Source organism: Mixophyes fleayi, unplaced genomic scaffold, assembly GCF_038048845.1.
Source record: "Mixophyes fleayi isolate aMixFle1 unplaced genomic scaffold, aMixFle1.hap1 Scaffold_29, whole genome shotgun sequence".
Taxonomy (NCBI): Eukaryota; Metazoa; Chordata; class Amphibia; order Anura; family Limnodynastidae; genus Mixophyes; species Mixophyes fleayi.
Window position 1 is genome coordinate 1,753,106 of NW_027446953.1, and position 8,147 is coordinate 1,761,252.

The following is an 8,147-nucleotide window of genomic DNA, read 5'->3' on the forward strand; positions in this document are numbered from 1 at the left end:
AACTCCAATGCGAGCCAATATCTCAGACTTTAAACACAGATAATCAGAGGCCCGTTCCTCATCTAGATCCATATAAGCTCGCTGAGCTTCACCAGTCAGATATGGCGCCAGTCTCTCAGCCGAATCTTTAGGAGGCCATTTTGCCCTTTTTGCAAGTCTCTCAAAAGACACCAGATATGCTTCTACGTCATCAGCTGGTGACATTTTCTGGAGAACAGGACCAGGTGGTTCATTTCTGTCATGCCTCACCTGGCTTAACTCTTCTCTTAAGAGCCTTGTGTTTTCCACCTGTGCCTCGGCGACTTGTAGCATATGAGCTTGCTGCTGTTGCTGCGCAGCGGCCACATTCACGAGGGTTCTCAGTACTTCTTCCATGTTGACGTCTGCGCGGGTTGGGTAGCGGAAACTTGCTTCCCGGAGCATCCCACTCCTGACACCACTTGTGGCAAGAGCCCGCTACTGCAGAAGCACACGCGTACAACTTCTTCCTTTTTATGGTTCTTTATTGTCAGGATGGTAATAATGTTTTGACACCGTATACTTGCACAGCAATTATGGAGACCCTCAACGCTTACTATACATAGTCCAGCTCTCTGTCCAGATCAGCCAGCTAGCCCAGCGTTGATCTCCCTGAACAATGAAACAAGCAGGGTTTTATACCTGACACTCCTCCCACAGGCCTAGCTTGATGGACAGGTGACACACTCACCTTCTCTTTAAAAGGAAACGCCCATCCCTGGCTCTGTTTAGACTATCAGACCCACCCTGTCTGTTTGCTGAGAGGAAGCAGCTTTTAAATCATGTAAGTAAACCAATTTTAAACTACACATATGTTTTTACCTGGTTTAATCTCCACCTAGGTACATAACTGTGCCAATGTTTTACTCTACTTCCCTGCTTTCTCTGCATATTGTCAGCTAAATGCCTCCTTTTGTTACATTTTTTATAAATTGTTTTATTCTTAATAAATATGAGAATTTTAACATTTCACCATAACCAGTGCTCTTCTATATTTTTGTTAGTTTTTTCTTTATACATTTGGCAGAATCTATCTAGTATCTGCTATATGTTGTAGCAGCGGTTGGTGAAGTAATTTATGACATTTTCCACGTTAGCGCCTAATTATTTACTCTCTGTGTTTCTCCATCATTAAAAAGCTTTGCTGGACTCTACATTCTTCTGCAGCCATTGACAAGCCTCGCTACTGCCCTTCTCACATAAAATACTACACAATAATTTTGTGGCTACTACATGGTCTGTATGGTTTGCCGTTACCTGCAACAGAGGTGCAGAGCCTAACTTGGATCAAGTATTCCCCAGTGACCCCCCGCAAAGGTGGTATGGTTTTCAATGCTACTAGACTTGACCATCAGGTAAATAAACAAGCACAAATAGGCTTGATGAGGACTGCTTGAGTACCCAGGTAAGTAAAGGAATAATACTGGAGTAGGAACATCAGTAAGTATACAGATGACACTAGAGCTGAAACACAGTTAAGTATACAGATAACACTGGAGCTGGAACACAGGTAAGGATATAGATGACACTGGAGCTGGAACACAGGTAAGCATGTAGAAGACACTGGAACTAGAACACGCATAAATACCAAATAACAAGAGCCTAAATAGTCAGAGAAGCTAGGCTACCTAAGACTGAAGATCTAAAAAAATGTGTTGTGCTATTATCTAATATACAATTGAAGCTGCATAGATCACTTAATTGGGAGTGCTTAGTATTCACCATTAAGACTGAAGATCTGCAACTTACTGGTGCACTGGGTCCTTAAAGCACAGGTGTACGTGCACGCCCATGAAGCACAATGGTGGACTCTATCGTATTCCAGAACTGGCAGTGGCAAACAGGCCCCAAAAGGGGCAATAGACCCTAATAAGTTCACCGGAAGGTTTGGCGTGTGACACATGTTCATTTTAAAGCATCAACCTATCTTTCCTTAATTCTTTACTAGACTCCCTACAATCTGGTTTGTGCTATCAATACTATACAGAGAGTCCTAAAGTATACAATGGCCTATTCACAGTAAATTTCAAAGGTTTAATTTATACCTATTCTACATGATATGTCCGCAGCCTTTGTACAGTCAATCACTCTCTACTACTTTAAAATCTCTATTCTTCTTTTCACACTTGGATCTCCACATACCTCTCTTTGTCGTCTATCAGTTTTTGGACCTCTCTGTTTCTCCACTTATACATATAGGGCCTGATTCATTAAGGGACACATACAGAATATAATGTGTCTTTTTTTTAAAAAAAGAACCCATAAATCAGAGCAGATGTGGTGATGAATACGGGTGTAGGTCTGCTCTGCTCTACTAGACAAGACACTACAGGATATGTCTAAAACCTACATGGAATATAAACTCACAAAAGGACGCACAGAACAAAAAAAACTATTAATTTAATGTCAACTGTTAATAATTTAGCCATTAATGATAAAACATAATTAAAAAATTATATAAAGTATTTTTTGTTTTCATTTTCAATATGTAATATCCCTGGGATTCCCATATAAGGACCACGACATATATTTGGGGTTATACCATATGTGTATGCAACTCCCACAGGACAATATATGGTAGGTGAAGGCTATAAATGCAACGATGTATTGAGCACAGGTGCCTTAAATAGGGAGAGGTGCCTGATCCTCCAGTTAGATTAAAAGCAAAGGTCATAAGAGTTCTTGGGTGCTGCGCATGCGCAGTCCATCAAGATGGCAGATGGCCGCGGCTCAGGACAGGCTCCGGCAGGAAGGCTAGAGAACCACGCACCAGCGCAGAGGCACTCACGGTCCGGTGAGTGACAATCCGCATGCCGCTTACACTGACACCTAGCCATCAAGGCTACAGCCCTATTCAACAACTGTGCATCATTTCAAGTTTGCTCCAGCTTTAAAGCTGTTATGCGGTTCTTTATGTAGAATTTCTCCCCCGACCAGTTCCGATCTTTCAATATGGATGGCTCAGCCATGAGGCACGCAACACAGTCTCGCTTTCCGCGCACCTGGCATGTCTGTATAAACTTCATCAGGTGTTTCTACACAGCCTGGACCTCCTCTCTGTCCCAGGATTTTCTCAGCACTTCTTTGCAACCTGAGAGGAAGTAGTGTGGTCAATTATGGCTCAGCAAAATACATAGAAGGTAAAGTTCTTCTGCCTAGTAAAACTGGGGGCTACACCTACTTGTGAAAGCCATGGCTAGGCACTGGTCCCGTGTTGCCAGGTCCATAAACCGCCTCTATTCTGACATGGAAATGTCGACCAATCGCCTGTCCACTTTTCCCTCTGTCACGGGGGATTGCTCATCATTAGACATGTCGCTTAATAGCTGGACCGGTTCTGAAAAGAAACAGATATGTAAATGACCGAGGTAAATGTCAAAAGCATACATTAGACACCAGATTTTCCACTTACCGTCTGAATCAATGTTCATCTCGTCCAAATTCTTGTCTTTGAATACGGCCTGTCTGCCTCTCTCAAAAGCCATTAACAGTTTGCTGATCTTGGCGAGTTGGAGGGTATCTTCTGGTAGGTGGTAATACTGCTGGTGCACTCTGATGTCGTACCCAAGGAAGTCTGCCAACTGATTCAGTTCCGTGTCATTTAGTTTGAGGACCTTCGAGAGAGTGACAACGTTCTTTTGATTCTTCGTGGCAGACAGCATGTGGGGATGCTTAGCCCCACAATATCGGGCAAACAGTCGTATGCAATCGGAGCCTTTGAATTGTGAAGAGGCAGCTGGTCTGGCGAGCATGTAGATATTTTGGCTATTCACTCCACATTTGTCACATTATTCACTTCACATTTGTCACGCTTTTCTGCGAGAAGTTCCATTGCAGCTTGCATAGCTGGTGTCAGCAGGATGGGGACTTTTCTTCCTCGTTTTTCTCGGATTTCAATGCGAGTGAAGTGCCGGCAGAGCTTCCTCTCAACCTCGGAAAGCACTAGGGACACATCTTCGTGGAGAACCGAAGTATATCTTGAGGAGAAGGTAGTCAACAACATTTTTGAAACTTCCCCTTCCCTTCTCCGATTGAACAAGCTCACCTGTGCCAGGATGACTTTTACAAGTAGTGCCCAGTGGTTAACCATAGGCTGGGCAGATATAACACTTCGGTAGGCTTGCTGCGTCTCATCGAGGTACAAATGCATCTTTTTCACATCTTCCGTGAAAGGTAAGAGCTGAGGCATGTTCCAGTTGGACTCCTAAAGAGTTTTCAAGGCAGCTAATGAGATCAACTCATTCCATCTCGCCTCATATATCTTCCTGAAATATTGTGTGTTTTCAATCGCAGCAGTCCTCCATCATGGCTCAGCACTCCACAATGCTCGCTATCTTTTGCCGTGCCCGAACTTGAGTGCCAGTGAGGGCGTCATAAATTTACCTGTCTCCTCGTCATGGCCAGCTACCAGCTTCACAGCATCTACTATGTGCAGAAAGTTTGATGGTGTGGTAAAGATTTCCATCCTCTCCAAAGGGGTAGCTCTTCTGGCCTGTAGCAGTAGCCTGCCCATTTCTCTAAGCTTCTGACGGATTTACTCGTGCCTGCCAACATCTAATTTGACCCGGTTAAAGAGATGCTGCCCCATCTGCATGATGCATCAGTCATTTTTGACTGCGAGTAAGACTTCATCCTGGGTCATGTCACTCAAGAGCTTCCAAAAGCCATCACTGATGTCAGGTGGAAGAGGCTGAGCAAAGGCGCACAGTGACTGGACTCTGTTCTTGCCAGGTGTGAGCTTGTGCCCCTTCGGTTTATCTTACATCTCTTCATGTGTCTCCACAGGTAGTTCCAAACAAGCCCTGGCAGGCTACAGCATCCATCTCTTTATCTGGAAGTTTGCACTGGACCAGAACACCATGGCCTGCCCTCATTGCCTCAGCATTGTGTGCAAAGTTGCTCCTATTGTGAAGATGTGCCAATTGCATGCACCTTCATTTGAGTTATTGGGTAATTTCAGGGCCCAGGCTACTTCAGTCTACGGTGAACAAGTACCATGTGCCGGGCAATTTTTAAGAGGGGCTTCTCACAGTACAGGCAGTACTGCTTTTTGTTATCCGCCCCGGAGCCATCACTGTTTCTGCATAGCGTTTGGACAGACAACGCGTCGTCTCTCCGACCCTCTGTGTTTAAAACACAACTGTCAGCAGGTCAAGAATGGTCATACATAGATCTTTGGGTACCTGCACTCTGCTGCGCTGGTGGGCAACGGGGCATCACCGCTGGTGTCTGAACCACTCTTCTCCGAAGTGTCAGGGGGATACTTATCTCCACCACTCTCCGGGCTATAGTCAGAGCTACCGGTGGGCTCTGTCATGCTTCCCTCTCCCCGCCTTACCTTCAGCACCAGACGGATGTGAGGGTGTCTTTACCCGCTCCGAGTATAAAGCGCCGGCAGGCTGAAATCACTTCCTCTTCTTGCTCCTGCTATAAGTTTGGACGGTCTACTGACCTTTGGTGGTGGGATGCACACACACTTTCCCCTCCACACACTCTCCCCTCCACATTGGACACACGCACACTTTTGCGGGGACATGCCAGATTTTTATGCTGAGCATATCAGCAAGGTCCCCTGCACTGATTAGCCTTGGAAAGCTATTGTGGGGACCTCAATTTTTGTCCCCACTACGACTCAGGTCCCCACAGTGTTGGTGTGTAAACAGGTCAATGTCCCCACAATTCTCAACATTGTGGGGACATTATTTCTCAGTCTGCAATCTCTCAGTGATTAGATCTATCTGTGACTATGTGAAGGTTTATAAAACCTATTCCATTTCTCCCTGTGGGATCTATTGTAAAACACCAGCATCTAGTCTGTTGATCTAATTTCTTTACTGCATCAACTGCATTTCTGGGAGCTTTGAATTCAGCAAATTCAAAGCCAGGATGTTTCCTTGTAACTCGTACACTATGTAAAAGATCATAGTAGCCAGAAACTTGTTTTAAATATGTCTTTTTGCCAAACATATCCAATATAAACTTTGTGGTTTAAAGGACAGGGATTATGATTGGATTATTTTGGATTATAATCACAAGGTAGGGGATAGTGGTTGGGAAGAGATAGTTGTATACTGTGGTGTATTGGTGAGATAGCAGATTGGGTCACAATAATTTTGTCGTCAACAGCATCTACTAGATGAGGAACTGACTTTTATGTTGGACATTTGGACACACTTTGACTGTTCAGGGGCTTGCTCCGGTGTCTCCGGAACAGGCTGAACCCGCCTACAGCATCTTCTCAACTTTGTATATCTAATCCCTGTAAATTTGATGGTGATCTCTAGTTGTGCTAAGGATTTTTGAATTAATGCACCATTTAATTTGAGCTTTTCCCATTAAATTTTCCTGCAGAAAAAACTTGCTTACTTAATTTTTCTTTTGTCCGGACAAACCCTTGCCTCACCCTTATGGGAACATATTAATCCGATGGTTTTATAATTGTAGCACTTTCCTGGACACGATTAAGAACATTTTTGATGAATTAGGTAGAGTATCTAACAATGCTTTGGGCATACCTCTGCCTTGTCTCTTGAGACTCAATCTCAAGAGACAGTGTGCTGTTCAATTTAGGGCGATTGCTTCGGAGCTCCAATGGAATAATGCAACTTTGGCAGCTACTTTCTGGCAGGGGTTGTCTGATCATATTAAGGACTGAACTCCACACTCATTTTATTTGAGATAGTGGCATTATTCTTCTCCTAGGCAAAACTCCTCCTTGTGGTCAGGTCTATCAGTTGTCCATTCTTGAGACTCGATGGGCTAGATTTACTAAACTGCGGGTTTGAAAAAGTAGAGATGTTGCCTATAGCAACCAATCAGAATCTAGTTATCATTTATTTAGTACATTCTACTTAATGACTGCTAGAATCTGATTGGTTGGTATAGGCAACATATCCAGTTTTTCAAACCCACAGTTTAGTAAATATACCCCTATGACTGAATATATTCAAGAAAATTTAGATGATGGATTTATTAAGAAATCCTCATCAACTGCCAGAGTCAGATTCTTTTTCATCAAGAAAAAAGATGGGGGTTTACGCTATAGAAGCTTTTAAGCATCTTAAATCATATCACTTTTGATAAGAAAAGATGTTCTCTTCAGCCCCCATTTTGCAACAATGTGATAATTCCTGTCCCTTTTTCCTTGAGGTGGATGCATCATCCTATTGAGTGGGTGTAGTCTTCAGGGCCACCTAGAGCGGGGGGGCGGGCACTAACTACCCGGGCCCGGACACCCAGGGGGCAAGGCCCAAGCCCTCACTGCCAACTTTTTTTTTTGTTTTGTTCCTCTTACCCCTAAATTATTTTTTATTTTATTTATTTATTTTTTATGCCGGGAGGGGGGAAAAGTGTGGGGGGGTGGCGTCATCACGTCACGCCTGACATTCCGTGAAGAGCGGCGCAGAGAGGAGCCGCGCAAGAAGATGAAGACCAGGCGCGGGCTGGGAGGTTTCAGCCCGGGGGGCGCACAGGCGGCCGCATCACATGACACGCGATGCGGCCACTGGTAATATTAACCTGTTTTTGCATCCACGGGGGGGACGGGGAGGAGGCGGCATGCCCAAACAGCCGTTAGACTGAGCGGCCCGGGTGCCCGCTGCCCCCCTGCCCCCCGGTCTAGCCCGCCCCTGCAGAAGACAGAAGAGAAGAAGAGAAGAAAAGAGATGAAGAGAGATGAAAGAAGCCAATACACAAGTAAGTAAAGAAACAGACACTAGGGTGGAGGAAAGCCGAAAGGCACCGAGTGATGAAGTTTGGGGGGGAGGGGGAGCAGAAAGGCACCGAGTTATGAAGAAGGGGTTGGGGGACAGCATGGCACAGTGTGATGAAGGAGAGGGGGGGTAGCATGGCAGAGAGTAGTGAAGGAGAGGGAGAGCAGCATGACACAGAGTGATGAAGGTTGGGGAAGCAGCATGGCACAGAGTGATGAAGGGGGGAAAGCAGCATGGCACAGTGGTGAAGGGGGGAAAGAAGCATGGCACAGAGTGATGAAGGGGGGAGCAGCATGGCACAGAGTGATGATGGAGAGGGGGCAGCATGGCACAGAGTAATGAAGGAGAGGGAGAGCAGAATGGCACAGAGTGATGAAGGTTGGGGAAGCAGCATGGCACAGAGTGATGATGGAAAGG